The sequence below is a fragment of the Myxocyprinus asiaticus genome, chromosome 1, assembly GCF_019703515.2.
Source record: "Myxocyprinus asiaticus isolate MX2 ecotype Aquarium Trade chromosome 1, UBuf_Myxa_2, whole genome shotgun sequence".
NCBI lineage: Eukaryota > Metazoa > Chordata > Actinopteri > Cypriniformes > Catostomidae > Myxocyprinus > Myxocyprinus asiaticus.
This window is the reverse complement of record NC_059344.1, coordinates 62,913,424-62,929,827: the sequence shown is the minus strand read 5'-3', so window position 1 is coordinate 62,929,827 and position 16,404 is coordinate 62,913,424. Positions and strand designations below refer to the sequence as shown.

The 16,404-nt window shown below is 39.1% G+C and overlaps 1 protein-coding gene across 2 annotated transcripts in view; it reads left to right on the top strand.

Moving 5' to 3' along the window:
- LOC127447306 (ankyrin repeat domain-containing protein 11-like) overlaps window positions 1-16,404 on the top strand; it is a 178,989-nt gene that overhangs the window by 82,762 nt on the left and 79,823 nt on the right. The window lies entirely within an intron of this gene.

Genomic DNA, 16,404 nt, shown 5'->3' with positions numbered 1-16,404 from the left:
TTTATCCTTGTCTCCATAGTCATCACAGTATTTGTTAGCTGTGGGAATATTAAGAATTTATGCATTTCAGTAGATGCAGCATGCTTTCATTACCCATCGGCACTAGCCGTTCACTGACACCTTGTTCAGTGTACTGAGGGCTGAAGTGGCCGTTTGTACAAACTCATGTTTTTCACTCGTCTCTATGTTACCTGTAACGTGCTGTGGTCAGAGAGAAATAAAAAGCCACGTCTGTCTCCTCCAGATTATATTTCCAGCTTCTCAGTCCAGTTGAGTTTTTCCAGTGCTGTGACCTTTAGTGAGATCCCAGCTGCCCTCCTTTTCCTGTCTTTGCCAAAGCTGTGGCAAAGGCAAGGTGGTTTGGGCCCTGTGGATTACGCCACGTCATGGGAGCCAACTGAACTACTGGACAAACAGTACAGTGCTGTTCATTCCTGCTTCTTGTGCACTTTACTCAGACTGTCTACACAAAATTATCTGCAAGAACTATGGCTAAAATTCTGGCTGGTATGCTAAGCCAGTATTTATTTTCACATTGTGGCCAATATCCTATATAAATCTCTGATATTATACATTTATACTACATGCTACCTGCCCTGGAAAAAATGTGACAACATACCCTGACCTGACTATAATGAAATATGGTGCCCCCATGGTGCCCTTTGCTAGGACACGCTTCTGAAAACTGCAGTTGAGACTGGAGATCCCTTGTCTGGGACTTGTTGAAAGATGTATGCTATATTCAGATGTTCAAGGAATGTAATGTGCTGAAGTAAGGGTATGAATGCTTAGTTGAATAAATATGAGTTAATTACACTATGGAGGGCCTTGTGAGACAGTTTTAAATGTTCAAGAGGTAGCTGCCTCTCATGCTATAATTCTCCAGGAGGTTGAAGAACAACCGGTCCTAACCTTTCCACCAGATGTTTTGCTCAGACCTGCATGGCCTCATTCTGTAATGGCACGCTAGAGTCTGGTTGGAACATAGAAGAATGGCAGTAAAAAAGCCTGTCTGTGCACAGCTGCTGACCGTGGCACTTTAGGCCTAGCCTTCTCTGATACTTTGCTCCACCCCTCCTTGTCTTGTTCCCTGGTTGGGTAGGCGAAGCGTTGCAATGCAGAGCCGTCATCCATGCTGAGCTGCACTCATGCGGCTTAGCAGACTGATGAAATTGCGTGAGAGAGCACAGGAGGGAGGGTGGGAGCTTTTCAAAGGCTAGCCGGTTTATGGAGGTTGCCTTTATTTATGGTACCATAGCTCATGCCATCTCACTCACCTCCTCTCTCTCCTTTCAACTCACAGACTCTTTCCCCTTGTCCTTTAATAAGTGGCCATTTTTTTCCCCCTCTCCTTCATCTCTCAGTGAGGGATGAGCCATCTGAGGAGAAGCGAGGATGTAAGGAGAGGGAGGAGGCAGCCAGGCCTAGAGTTGTGAGGCTCAACAGGGTTGAGCAGCTAAATATAGAGCAGCTTTGGAGTGATGTCATGGTCTGGCAAAAGCAGGAGAGCTGCTTGTTTCTCCAGGACTGAGTTTGAAGTATATGGACACATGAGGCTGCAAAACCAGAAGTGAAAAGATGCCCAGTCAGCCCAAAGCAATACAGATGCACTGATATAGTAAGCTTCAGGAGCAGACCGTATCTTAAAGTCCATTTTGATTCCACATTTAGAAATGTTTTGTTTCCATAAGTGTCAGAAGAATTTGCCGACTTCACTAAAGCAATATGCCACGAAAGGCTGTGCATTACAGTTATTTTTCCACAGGTTACCTGCTCTCCGTCATGCCTGAGAACATCCCTTACCCGAAATAAAATCGCTGTAACGCGCAGACTCTAGTTGCTTATTGCTTTCATAAATAGCGGCATCAGCAATATAATTAAAGAAACTGTATATGAATGTTAGGGTCTGCGCTCCATTCAAGTCAAATGTGGGACATTCCAACTTGACATCTCTGATCTCCGATCGTAAAGGCATTTCATTTCCAAATGCTCGGAAGATGACGTTAGGAAACAAACACTGCAAAACTCCCGTTAGCTTAGCAGCTGTTCGACTGTTAGCAGAGATATTTCCTAGCAACCCAATTGATAAACAATGCTGCAGCACCAGCATGTGTGCTACAGGTGTACGATTATCAAAAGAGAATGCAATTTACCATGTTTTATACACTTGTTTTTACAGCTGTTTGTTAAACAAGCTTTAAGATCATGTAATGCAGGAAAATTGACTCATTCATCAATATTATTTAAAAAAAAGTTAATGTTTATCACTTACTTTGCAAATAACATATTTGTGTGACGTTACACACCTGCATTTCGGTGAAATCGAAGTTGAAAATTTCCAAAAGTTTCAAAGTTGGAATTCCGATTTCAAGTGGCGTTCCATTGCACTTTTCCTTGTAGGAAGTTGGAAAATCAGACTTTGAGTTGAATAGAATTCAACATTAGATATCGAGGCTTGCGATATTTTCATATGGTACAGCATTGTACTCATAAGACCTATTTTACAGTTTGTACCGGAACATGTCATCACGGACTAAATTATCCCACTGCGCATGCTTCATATTTCATTGTCTATCAGACTGAGAGGAAGCTAGTGGTTTATGTGTTAACAGCGCCCTCGTGTGTACATAACATGTCCTACATGAAAAACCCATCAAATCATGTTTTCGTCATTTCTTCAGTTAAGCTCTCGGTTTTTAACCCATATTATTAGTCGAACAAATTGTTAATGCCTGTTAATTGGTTAACCAGTTAACCATCTACATCCCTAGTTAAAACTTGTTTTATTTGAGCTGTTAGGTTGTTTTATCATTTGTAGTGTGGTTTTATGGTTTTCGGTGTTATGTCATCATGGCAACAAAGTTGTAAAATTGGATATAACTTTACACAGAAAAGGTTTTAAGCGATTTTATAACACTAAAACAATGTTAACATGCATATTAATTATGTCGTATTGCTATATTTTTGAAACTGTGATTATTTTAACTTTTACGGTGTGTACCCATTCACTTTTATTGTAAGTACCTTACTGTAACTACTTTTTATGCCTTTTTTAATTAAACAATCTATAATATATGCCTAACATGAATTGCTTGATCAACACCTTGTCTTAGCAAACCAGTTTCCTTTATCATTGCAGCATAGCAGCATGCCTGCATGAATGGACATGTTGAGAATTTAGGTGTGTTAGGCGATGTTTGTTTTGGTTTTATATTGTACAGCCTCTCTGTGCTGTTTGCAGTAATATCAGGCATTCTGGATTCATTTAAGAGGAAGTGGCATTGCTTTTTGGGCGGTGTGTGAGGGCTAAGGAGAGCTGGCAAAGATGTTGTTTACTTCAGTCTGTTGCAATAACGGGCCCCATGGCTTCCTCAAGGTCAAGGGTGAGAGCACACAGGTGTTGTAATTCAGCACTGGGGCTGGGTCTGAAGCTCACTACACTCACACCACTACATGCTTTGGGTCACTATAACCTGACAGCTCTTACCTGTATCGTTAAATGTTTTGGCTAATATGTTGATGCTATCAGCTACCAAATAAAAGTGTAAGGCTGTCAAATTTTTGAATATAAGATGAGAATGCTTAAACAGTGCATTTGAAATTTAGATGCGTATCATTTGCTGGCTGTGGGTGTGTGCCTGGTAACCTGGCCTTTGTGCTGCAGCAAGCAGCATACATGCAGGAGACAAGGTTGCAGGTGTTGGGCAATGCTGAGGGTAGTGGAGCCGAGAGCAAAGGACAGGGAGTGTCAGAGACATGGAGAGCAGCTGTTGCCAGAGCAGGTGTGAGGTCTGTCCTGCCCTTTCTGGTTCAGCTTTCAAACACCCATGAGCTTTCCTCTGCAACTATACCATCCCCTACTCAAAGCCACGCATGTCCCTTTTATGAGACTTTATTGTATTTAGTGTTCCTGAAGAGATATTTGAGAAAGGCAAGGCCTGGGAGTTGAGCTTTTGACAGTTGAGTCCTGTTTTTGCCTCAAGTGCTTAAGAAGCTGACACCCTACTCCTCAACCACAAGCTTATTTAAAGCTTTGGCAAGTGTTTGGCAGCAAGCAACGTTCAGTTTTTACTGTTTGTGTGATTGTGAGAGAGAAGCTAGTGTGTGTTTTGGGGGTGGAAATAGAGTGAGAGTAGGGGTGGGCGGTCTAACCAAAATCTTATATCACGGTATGAGTCATTACATATCATGGTAACGGTAAATATTACGATGTATATTTATTCTTGTTGGAAATTCAACTAAAAATGGCTTGTATATTAAATAACCATGTGTTACTTCACCTTTCTATTTTCTATTCTGTTCTTTTTACTGGTGCCTTTTTTGTGCACTGAATTCTGATTGGTGAGATTTTGTCACTGTGCACTAATCAGAATGTAGAATTAAACTGCAGAATTGCTGCAATTTAGAAATGGCAAAACTCATATTGTGAGTGTAGTGCGATTAGTTGCACCGCCCTAGTGGTAATGCCTATTTTTGGGATAGTTATGTGAATTAAACACTTTTCACATGAAAGGAACCTCATCTCATTTATTTACATTTTTTATTTAGAACTTAGTGGATGCAAACTAAAAGATATGATTATTCATAACAAATGAAGAATAATTGTATTCATTCAAATTAATAACATAATCTTAATTTTGACCAAGGCTTGTTTGAGACATGTCCTGCACTGTATTTTCCAGTTACTCCATGTTTCTTCATTGCTCTCATTTGTGAATAATGAGAAGCAGTCATGCCTTCTGGTCCTACACGAATATATATCTGCTGTGGTATAAACAGTTTAGCAGAGTCCCTACTAGTTGACGTATTTCTACTGTCAGGGTTTATACTATAGAGGTTGAGTGATATTGGATTTTGCTGATAGGATAACTACTTATTTATTTATGGATTGTTAAAAAATAACATTCCACGGGGGCCTGTGTAGCTCAGCGAGTAAAGACGCTGACTACCACCCCTGGAGTCGTGAGTTCAAATCCAGGGCGTGCTGAATGACTCCAGCCAGGTCTCCTAAGCAACCAAATTGGCCCGGTTGCTAGGGAGGGTAGGGTCACATGTGGTAATCTCCTCGTGGTCGCTATAATGTGGTTCTCGCTCTCGGTGGGGCGCGTGGTGAGTTGTGCGTGGACGCCGCGGAGAATAGTGTGAAGCCTCCACACGCGCTATGTCTCCGTGGTCAACAAGCCACGTGATAAGATGCGCGGATTGATGGTCTCAGACGCTGAGGCAAATGAGATTCGTCCTCTGCCACCAAGATTGAGGCGAGTCACTACGCCACCACGAGGACTTAGAGCGCATTGGGAATTGGGCATTCCAAATTGGGGAGAAAATCAAAAAAATAAATAACATTCCACAATCTGTTGATTTTTGCAGATTGCCAATAGTTCCAAAAGCAACTATCAGTGCAGATTAATCGGCAAAACTGATTATTTGCTGACCCTTTAAAATATACTGTCATATCATCCAGCCCTGAAAGATAGAAAGAATGGAGAAACTGTACATTTTAAATGTTTGGTTTTTCAATTGACCAGAACAGGTTGGTAAATAAGTGTGTAACTGATATAACTGTTGAGAAGCTTTACTGTAAGACCTCTTTGTTTGCTTTTGTGGTGTTGTGGGTGAATGAAAACGTTGATAGACTTTTCTGAAGCACAGAAGGGGGTAAATGGATAAAACACACTGTGAAATATCTCTGCCGATGATGACTGTCAATTTATTAGTATCCTCAAGATTTTGAGTCAGTTCAATTTAGTAGACTAGACTTGTTGTTTTGGTTGCATCATTTCTAGCTTCAAAAGCCATGGCGTTGTGAGTTAAGAGTTGTGGTGGTAAAGGTGTGAATATGTGTTGCTTTTATGACATGTAATAAAAGAGAAACTCTAGAACATATAGCCCCTCATTTCCTCTGTTCTCTCACATCCCTTTCCTCGTGGTCTCCTCAGTGCTCCCAGAACTGCTCCCAACACCGCCATTTACTATGGCATTCCATTGGACTGACACTGCAGTTGGTGTTACAAGAATATTGCTGATAATTGTTGTCATGTTGGTCATTTATCTGTTCAGTTTAATTCTCCCTAAAATAATGAGCAAAAACATTATTTTGCTCAAAGCTGTTGAGTTCACAGTCATCAAGCAGTTTAAAAGGGGCTTTCAGAGGGGGTAAAAAATCACATTATCTGATTGTTTTGGACCAGAGTAGCATCCCTATGGCTATTGATGTCATACTTGACCTGCTGACTGTCTTTTGCCCTTCCTCTACCTGAGGAAGTCGCAAAAGTAGATGGCCTGCTGCTATGTAAAAATGCAGTCTGATTTAGACTATGAACCCCTTATTTGATTAACGGTGAAAAGTTTAAATGTGAGAAAGCATGTCCCCTGAAATGAACCTGTGCTGTGATTTGAAGATCATGGGAGCACCAGCCTTGCCTTTCGTCCCTGCAATATAGCTTGAGTATGTTGCCTAGCAACATGCCTGAATGTCCCCAGGTTTGAAGATCTTCAAATGGTCTGAAAAGGAAGCTAGCAGAAGAAAACATAGCATAGATAAGTGTTTATTAGGCATGCACATGGTAAACATATTGTTATCTGCAATTATAAAGCACAACAGTCTGGTTCCGGAGGTAAAAATCCCATTCATTTTCTCCAAAGAGGAGTCTCACTACACACACACACACACACTACTTTTGTATGTGCATATATCTGAATATTTTGCAATAACGTTAAAATATAGTGTTTCTATACTTTATAAAACTTTAAATTTATATTTTGCCATTGTTTTTTCATTTGATTACCTCAGTAGCAATGCTTCATGGTATTGTAGGTTATTTCCTCTTTAAAAACGTTAAGTACGCAGACCGGTAAATTTTGTCTTTTTATCTTATTTTCAAATTCTTTTTTGCAAAGCGTGTTATGTAATGTAATGTGATTCACCTCAGAGCTGCTGGGTTTGGGTCTTAAAGCTTTCTCATAAAGGATTTCGAGATTTCCCAATGGAAGAAATGATTGGGAAAATTACTTCTAGAACCAAGTCAGCTGAAAAAAGTGCACTGCACTCTAGCATTTTATTTTATTTTTTTTATTCATTTGTCATCAGTCTTATTTGACTGTTATTGGAAACGGATAATATTAATAGTAATGATAATGTATTTCAAAATCAAACAGTATGCTTTTATATATATATATATATATATACACACACACAAAAGTACTGCATTTCATTTATTTATTTAGCAGAAGCTTTTATCCAAAATGATTTACAAATGAGGAATAAAAATACAACAAACACATCTGGGTATTCTACTGCATATTAAAATGTTTTGATGCCTGATTTAAATTCTAGGTCTGAGCTGTAGTGTGAATGCTTTTTATATATGGCAAAACAGTCGCTTTTAGGAGTATGAAATGTTTGTGAAACCCAATCACACTTACAAAAATCTAGAGTTGTGGCAAAGTTGCTGCAGATTTGCAACTCATTATTTTCACGTGCAAATTATAATTTTGTTCAATTTTTCAATTTGATTTTTGCCAGAGATTGCAGCTCTTCACCGGCAGTGGTGAACCTGTAGCAAACCTTTAGCAACAATTGAAATTTGCTGCTACTGGCGAACACTTCTACAGCAAACTTGTGGCAACAATGAAGAATTTTCTGCAAAGCTCATTTGCATGTAAAAATGAGTGGAAAGTTTGCCAATGGGGTCTGCGAGAACTCTCAATTTTTGTAAGGGCATTTTTGATGATCAGTATTGATACATTTCTTTGTAGGTGCATACCTAGTATTTATTGCTTTTAATGCTTGGTGACATCACCTGAGATTAATTTTCTGTGCCATATAAATATATGACCTTTCACTGAAAATCCCTTAATTAAGAGGACAAGGAGAACAACAGAGAGAGAGAGAAAGAAAGAAAGAAATGGAGACCACTCCCCAATGCTGGATCGGTGTATGTCTGTAGAGGTAGAAGAAACTAGCCTGGCCATGGTGACCAAATAGGAGAGAGTGAAAGAGAAAAAAAGCAGCAGTGGTGACGGTAGCAGCAATGAAAAGCCTTTGTATGCTTAATAACAGTGCTGGCGCTCAGCCAAGGACTCTGGGAGTGTGGGATTAGACTGAACAATCAGGACTGCAGGATCAAAACAAGGAGGCAGGAATGACGAGGTCACTGAGCTACCATCTGTGCTGCCGCAGTCAGGGGGAGGGGAATCAGCAAATTAGTGGGGGGAGGGACCGAGAGAGAGCGAGAGAGGACTGGTGGCCCAGGCTCTACAGGCAGCAGCAGTGACGATGCTGAACTCACTCTGAATACTCTAAAATCCAAACAGCAGCTTTTCATATGCATGCATTATGCCTTTAGTGCTTTTTTGAGCCTATTCCCTGTTAATGCCTTTCATCCAAAGTTAATGGATGCACCCTCAGTAGACACACATACACTGGCAGCCAGAAGTTTGGAATAATGTACAGATTTTGCTCTTATGGAAAGAAATTGGTACTTTTATTCACCAAAGTGGCATTCATCTGATCACAATGTCTAGTCAGGACATTAATAACGTGAAAAATTACTATTACAATTTGAAAAAAATGTTCAGAAGTTCTTAAACTACTTCAAAGAGTTCTCATCAAAAAATTCTCCACGTGCAGCAATGACAGCTTTGCAGATCTTTGGCATTCTAGCTGTCAGTTTGTCCAGATACTCAGGTGAAATTTCACCCCACGCTTCCTGTAGCACTTGCCATAGATGTGGCTGTCTTGTTGGGCACTTCTCACACACCTTACAGTCTAGCTGATCCCACAAAAGCTCAATGGGGTTAAGATCCATAACACTCTTTTCCAATTATCTGCTGTCCAATGTCTGTGTTTCTTTGCCCACTCTAACCTTTTCTTTTTGTTTTTCTGTTTCAAAAGTGGCTTTTTCTTTGCAATTCTTCTCATAACCCCTGAGTCTTCTCTTTACTGTTGTACATGAAACTGGTGTTGAGCAGGTAGAATTCAATGAAGCTGTCAGCTGAGGACATGTGAGGCATCTGTTTCTCAAACTAGAGACTCCGATGTACTTATCCTCTTGTTTAGTTGTACATCTGACCTTCCACATCTCTTTCTGTCCTTGTTAGAGCCAGTTGTCCTTTGTCTTTGAAGACTGTAGAGATGAACGTAGTTTGGTGCGAAAAGTGCAAATCAATTCCAGAGCAACAGCAAAGGACCTTGTGACGATGCTGGTGGAAACAAATATCTATATCCACAGTAAAACGAGTCCTATATAAACATAACCTGAAAGGCTTCTCAGCCAGGAAGAAGCCAATGCTCCAAAACTGGCATATAAAAGCCAGACTACAGTTTGCAAGTGCACATGGGGACAAAGATCTTACTTTTTTGGAGAAATGTCCTCTGGTCTGATGAAACAAAAAATTGTTTGGCCATAATGACCATCGTTATGTTTGGAGGAGAAAGGGTGAGGCTTGCAAGCGGAAGAACACCATCCCAACCGTGAAGCATGGGGGTGGCAGCATCATGTTGTGGGGGTGCTTTGCTGAAGGAGGGACTGGTGCACTTCACAAAATAGATGGCATTATGAGGAAGGAAAATTATTGTGGATATATTGAAGCAACATCTCAAGACATGAGCCGGGAAGTTAAAGCTTGGTCGCAAATTAGTCTTCAAAATGGACAATGACCCAAGCATACCTTCAAAGTTGTGGAAAAATGGCTTAAGGACAACAAAGTCAGGGTATTAGAGTGGCCATCACAAAGCCCTGACCTCAATCCGATAGAAGATTTGTGGGCAGAACTGAAAAAGCGTGTGCGAGCAAGGAGGCCTACAAACCTGACTCAGTTACACCAGTTCTGTCTGGAGGAATGGGCCAAAATTCCAGCAACTTATTGTAAGAAGCTTGTGGAAGGCTACCCAAAATGTTTGACCCAAGTTAAACCATTTAAAGGCAGTGCTACCAAATACTAACAAAGTGTATGTAAACTTCTGACCCACTGGGAATGTGATGAAAGAAATAAAAGCTGAAATAAATCATTCTCTCTACTATTATTCTGACATTTCACATTTTTGAAACAAAGTAGTGATCCTAACTGAGATAAGACAGGGAATGTTTTCTACGATTAAATGTGTACACACACACACACAGTGCTGTGAAAAAGTATTTGCCCCTTCCTGATTTCGTCTATTTTGTATATTTTTCATACTAAATAGTTTTAGATCTTCAAACGAGACAGGCAACCTGAGTAAATACAAAATACTGTTTTCAAATATATATATATTTTTTATTGAAGCAAAAACGTTATCCATCACCTATATCACCCATGTGGAAAAACTAACTGCCCCCTTAAACTTAATAGCTGGTTGTGCCACCTTTAGAAGAAACAAATGCAACCAAATTTTTTGCAGAGCTGCTTTAGTTCAGCCACATTGGAAGGTTTTCGAGCATGAACTGCCCATTTAACCCTCTGGGGTCTGAGGGTGTTTTGACATGCCTTGACATTTGTGCTTTTTTCAGTTGCTTTAAAACATATTAATGGCTAAAGTCTGATAACACTGTATTCAGCACAAACTGGGCTACAATAATATGTGAGCAACATGTATGTACATGTTTGTATTTTTGAGAAAATAACTTATGCATGGTTTTTGAAAAAAAACAAAAATTGTAAGTCACTGAAATAAGGCCATATATCACATACTAAACATTTGTTCACAAGACTTTTGAGAACTGGATCTTGTAGCCTAGAGTTTTTGCTACAAAAATGATGTGAAAACCATCCTGATCACTCATTCATACAAAGCAATATAGTCATTTAACTTTTGTAAGACACTTTGTGTTTGAAAGGCCATATGCAAGGAGGTGTGAATGATCATGAATATTGATGTGATCCACCCCTGAGAGAGAATGAATGTGAGGAAACTTAATGATTGAATGTATTATCTGACTATACATTTTCTTTACATAAAGACTTTACTTAAAAAAACTGTTTTCTATTTGAATATATTGTCAAATGCAATTTATACCTGTGATCAAAACTGAATTTTCAGCATCATTACTGCAGTCTCCAGTGTCACATGATCCTTCAGAAATCATTCTAATATGCTGATTTTCTAATATGGGCATATTTACAGCACATTTGACACATTTACACGCGAACAGATATTTGCAACACAAGCTTCATTGATGATGAGGCAGAATAAACACTAGTTAAAATATAATCTAAATATTCATATTATTTTTATATCATATTACATATCATATTTATATCATACAGCATACAATTTAAATACCTGCTTTAGCCGAAACAACATTTAAATGTAACTAAAACTTGCCTATTGGGACATATTTCAAATGTCAATACTCTGAATACTGGCTGGCAAGTCTGGAAATAGTCCAACTAGTAAAATATATACATGTTTATATAAAATAGCATGTCAACTAATGTGAGTAAAACTAAATTATTTACTCATCCGAAATTGTATCCTCGGCTGGATCAAATCACTCTTCAAAATGTAAACATTCATCGTCGGAGTCCCGCTTTTCTTCTTAGGAAAATGTGAACTCTTCGTCACTATCCAGTACCATCTGTAGAGCTTCCTCACCTGTGTAGCGTGCCATCTTCCAAACGCGCCGGAAAGTGAATGAATCTGATGATGAACTTGGATGTTTTTTAAGGCGTGGTTGGGAGCATTTACCATTTGCATAGATCGCCTCAGCACATTACCGTATGAATAGAGATGGGTGTTCTGTTGGTGGGTGTGATCACATTAGCGATAATGAGCTGATCCAGGAGAAACTGTACATCTCTTTGTTTCATACAGATCACATTAAATTTGAATTGTTTTATTTAAAAGTAGACATTTTAAGCTTTCTTTAGACATATGTTTCATGTTTGTGTGATAAGTATTCGCGGAGTTTCAGTTCATTTTTGTGACATGTTTCAGAAAGATGCTCACAGAGACAGAGACGGCTGAAAGCGCACCCTGTTTATTTTCTTTATTTTACAAAAGCACAAGGTTTTGTTGTTATTGTGACTGTACACACATAAAAGTAGACCCTTTATAGTTTCTAATGATGTCTTACACTTATCTGTATGCCCAAAAATGACGGAGTATTTTAAGTTGTTTCCGCTGTTATGCGGAAAAAATCCAGCAGGACGCGCGGGCGCATCCGTCGACCCCAGAGGGTTAAGGTCCTGCCACAGCATCTCAATCGGGTTCAAGCCAGGACTTTGTCTAGGCCACTCTAAAACTTTAATTTAGCTTCTTTTGAGTGGTGGATTTACTCCTATGTTTTGGATCATTGTCTTGCTGCATAATCCAGTTGCACTTGAGCTTCAACTCATGGAATGATGACCGGACGTTCTCCTTTAGGATTTTCTGGTAGAGAGTAGAATTCATGTTTCCCTCAATTATCATAAGTCCTGAAGCAGCAAAGCATCCCCACACCATCACACTACCACCACCATGCTTGACTGTAGGTATGATGTTCTTTTTGTGGAATTCTGTGTTTGATTTATGCCAGATGTAACGGGACCCCTGTCTTCCAAACAGTTCCACTTTTGACTCATCAGTCCACAGAACATTCTCCCAAAAGCTTTGAGGATCAACAAGGCGTGTTTTGGCAAAATTCAGACGAGCCTTAATGTTCTTCTGGGTTAGCAGTGGTTTTCACCTCGCCACTCTTCCATGGATGGCATTTTTGGCCAGTGTCTTTCTGATAGTGGAGTCATGAACAGTGACATTTACTGATGCGAGAGAGGCCTGCAGTTCCTTAGATGATGTCTTTGGCTTTTTTGTGACTTCCTGGATGAGTCGTCGCTGTGCTCTTGGAGGAATTTTGGAAGGCCGGCCACTTCTGGGTAGGTTCACTACTGTGCCAAGTGTTCTTCATTTGGAGATAATGGCTCACACTCTGATACTTTGGAGTCCCAGAGCCTTTGAAATAGCTTTGTAACACTTCCCAGACTGATGTATTTCAATCACCTTTTCCCAAATAATTTCTGGAATTTATTTTGACCTTGGCATAGTGTGCTACTGGGTGAGACCTTTTAGCCAACTTCATGCTGCTGAAAAAGTTGTATTTATGTGTTGATTTGAACAGGGCTGGCAGTAATCATACCTGGGTGTGTCTAGTCCAGCTGAATCCCATTATGAATGCAGTTTCATAGATTTGGGGATTTAGTAACTAAGGGGGCAAATACTTTTTCATAGAGGCCCAGTTGGTATTGGATAAATATTTTGCTTCAGTAAATAACATTATCATTTAAAAACTGTATTTTGTGTTTACACAGATTGCCTTTGTTTTATGTTAGAATTTGTTTGAATTTTTTGAAAAAATTTAATATGAGATATACACAAAAACTGAAGAAATCAGGATAGGAAAAATACTTTTTCACGGCACTATATATATATATATATATATATATATATATATATATATATATATATATATATATATATATATATATATATATATATATATATATATAAGGCCAGTAGTTAGGCCTTATTTGAGATTGATTATCTGCCTTGGTAAATACCAAAACATGTTATATTTGTTCACTGGTATGTATGCCATAGATTATCTTTGTTTAGATAAGACTGGGTAATTTCCGAAGCATTGCGATCTTCGATAGCGATTCTTAAATCCCAAGAACAATCTTTTATTCAATATGGCAATGCAAGTAAATCACTCGCATGTGCGATTTCAGATTTCAGATTTCACTCACCAGTTATTGAGTAGTACAGAAGTGAAGAAGTTATTAGCACCAAGATCCTTTCAATGTGCGTTGAGAGAAGTTTGGTTAAACTCGTTCTGTGTGTCCAAAGACGAGATCCGTGCAGTCCAAATGTCATTGAATAATGTCTCTTTTAATACCCTTTTTGTTCTTTACAGTCAGTTGTTAATTTAAAAAACAAAAGAAGAATTTTTTTTCCCTAATCTGCGCTAAAGTAACCGTGCATGTCCTCCCTCGTCATACTGTATGCGCTTACTGGCTGATGCCGGTGGTCTTAAAGAGACAGTACCGATTTAGCACGTGTTCTACATACCATTATAAATACTTGTAAATAGTACAAATTGTGCAAGTAAACAATTTAAACATGTAACAAAAATATATGTTACATATGCAATTTCAAGATTGATGGAATACACTGAATTTCAAAAAATAGCTAAAATGTGACCAATATGATATAAAGCTAATAATAAAATATAAATCTATCACCTATCAAATCGCTTCTGAAGACATGGATTTAACCACCAGAGTCGTCTGGAGTACTTTTATTTTGCCCTAATGTGGATTTTGGAGCTTCAAAATTTTGACATCCATTCACTTGCATTGTATGGACCTAAAGAGCTGAGAAATACTTGTAAAAATCTTCGATTTTGTGTTCAGCACAAGAAAGGAAGTCACACATCTGGGATGGCATGAGGGTGAGTAAATGATGAGAGAAGTTCTTTCATATGTAAGCAAAATGGACATTATACCCATATGAATCGATATCAAATTGGAATCTAATCAAGAGCTTGTGAATCCGAATTGAATCAGGAAATATCTTATCAATACCCAGCCCTAGTTTGGATACTGTAAAGCAAAAAAACAGCAACTTTTTGTGTCTGTTCCCTTCACTTTTTCATATTTTCATTCCTTTGAAGAAATGAATGTAGAGATTTGAATGTCCATTCAAAGGTCCAAGTTTAATACTCGTTCACGCTAGGCCTCACAATCACACACGTCTTCCATGCAACATTGCAGTCGCCTTTGTGTTTGCGCCACAGAGAGGTTCTTTTATCACACAGCTGAAAAGCTCATAAAAATGAGTGGCCTTCAACAGTGACATGCGCAGAAGACATCTCTCTCCTTCTCTCTCCCTCTCTCTGTCACATTTTATCCTCGATCTCTTTTTCTGCACTCTGTAAGAAATTGAAAAAGCAACCCTGCATTTCTCTCCTCTTAAATGAATTTCCTGTCATCTATGTTTCTTTCCTCTGCAAACATGAGCCTGGCATTCTGTTTCTCTTTGCACAGTCTAACAAGCTTTGTTGCATGCTGAATGGAGCCAAGCATGGTTCTTTGGACTTAAAGTATGGGGGGGGGCAAGTTGAGATGCATGTTTTAGTGCCCGATATATTGGTCGGCCGATATTAGCTTTTCACCGATATATCGGTATTGGCGTATATGTTTACCGATATGCGCAGATATGAAAACTTTTTTTCAGAACATATAAAGCAGAAAACAATGTTTTAGAATTGGTGTCATTACGTAGTTTATCCAGCAGAGCGCACTCCGACTCCATTGTTTACAGAGCTGACTCTGAACTGAAGGTGGCTCTGCAGACAGGGCGGAGTCAAGCGGTGCGGAGTTGAGCGGTGTCTTCTCGGTAAGTTGCTAACTAGTTTGTGATATACATACTGGAAAGTTAATAAACAATGACCCCCATCATTTTCCCTTTTCAATATAACAAATATAATGTTAACCCTTTCCCTGACAACCATGCCACTCATGTTTATCACATCTGTTTGCTGTTAGCCAGCTATAGTTTGTCAGTGCAGTCAGTAACGTAGCAGATTGAAAGGTAAACATCAGAGCACCTTTTTCCCACTGCCATGTGGTGTATTATTTATCTGCTGTGCAAGTACCATATTGTGTGCAAGGATTATTTCACGTCTGTTTATTGATAGCACACCTGCATCTTTATGAAGCAACAATCTTGGTGTGTGTTTGGCTTGCTTTGCCATTTCATTAGTAGAGTATGTTGTGGCACAGAAATCCAACAGAGTCCGTGCTGTTTACAAGGTTCTTGAAAGTAACACATTAAATCTTGAGATTTCTCATTGTTGTTAAATTTTTTAGTGGTGCTTACAAAGCAAATGCGTCATGCTTATGGGTACAATTGTAGTTGTCAGTTGTTTTCATTTGGTTTTGAAACTGCTGGTTAGCATTACAACCAAAAGTTTTTGAACGTTAAAGTAGGCTTCCAAATCAAGTATTATGCACAGTGTTTTCTGTCCTGTGATCAGAATCCATGAGATTAAACATGAAACATGTTTTTTAATTTTTTTTTCCATTTGGCCTATTTGATCTCCAGTCTTGATTAAGCATGCATCCCATTGGATGTGTGCTGCAGATGGTGTGAATGAGTGGAGCGGAGGCGGGAGGTTGCTGGGTGATGTAATGTGAAATTCTATACGTTTTGCTTTATGTGGACATGCTGTGCATTAGTGCTCCGTAGCACTGCCTTCTGTATTTGTCATCAATAATGCACAATGTCTCAATAGGAGCCATAACACACACACACACACACATACACAAGCACCATCCTATCTCTCCAGTCACTGTGGGCTGCTTCCGTAATCATCCATCTATATATTGAATTTCATATCCAGAGCAGCTCTATGCTGCAGTCAGCCCAATACAAAACATTTT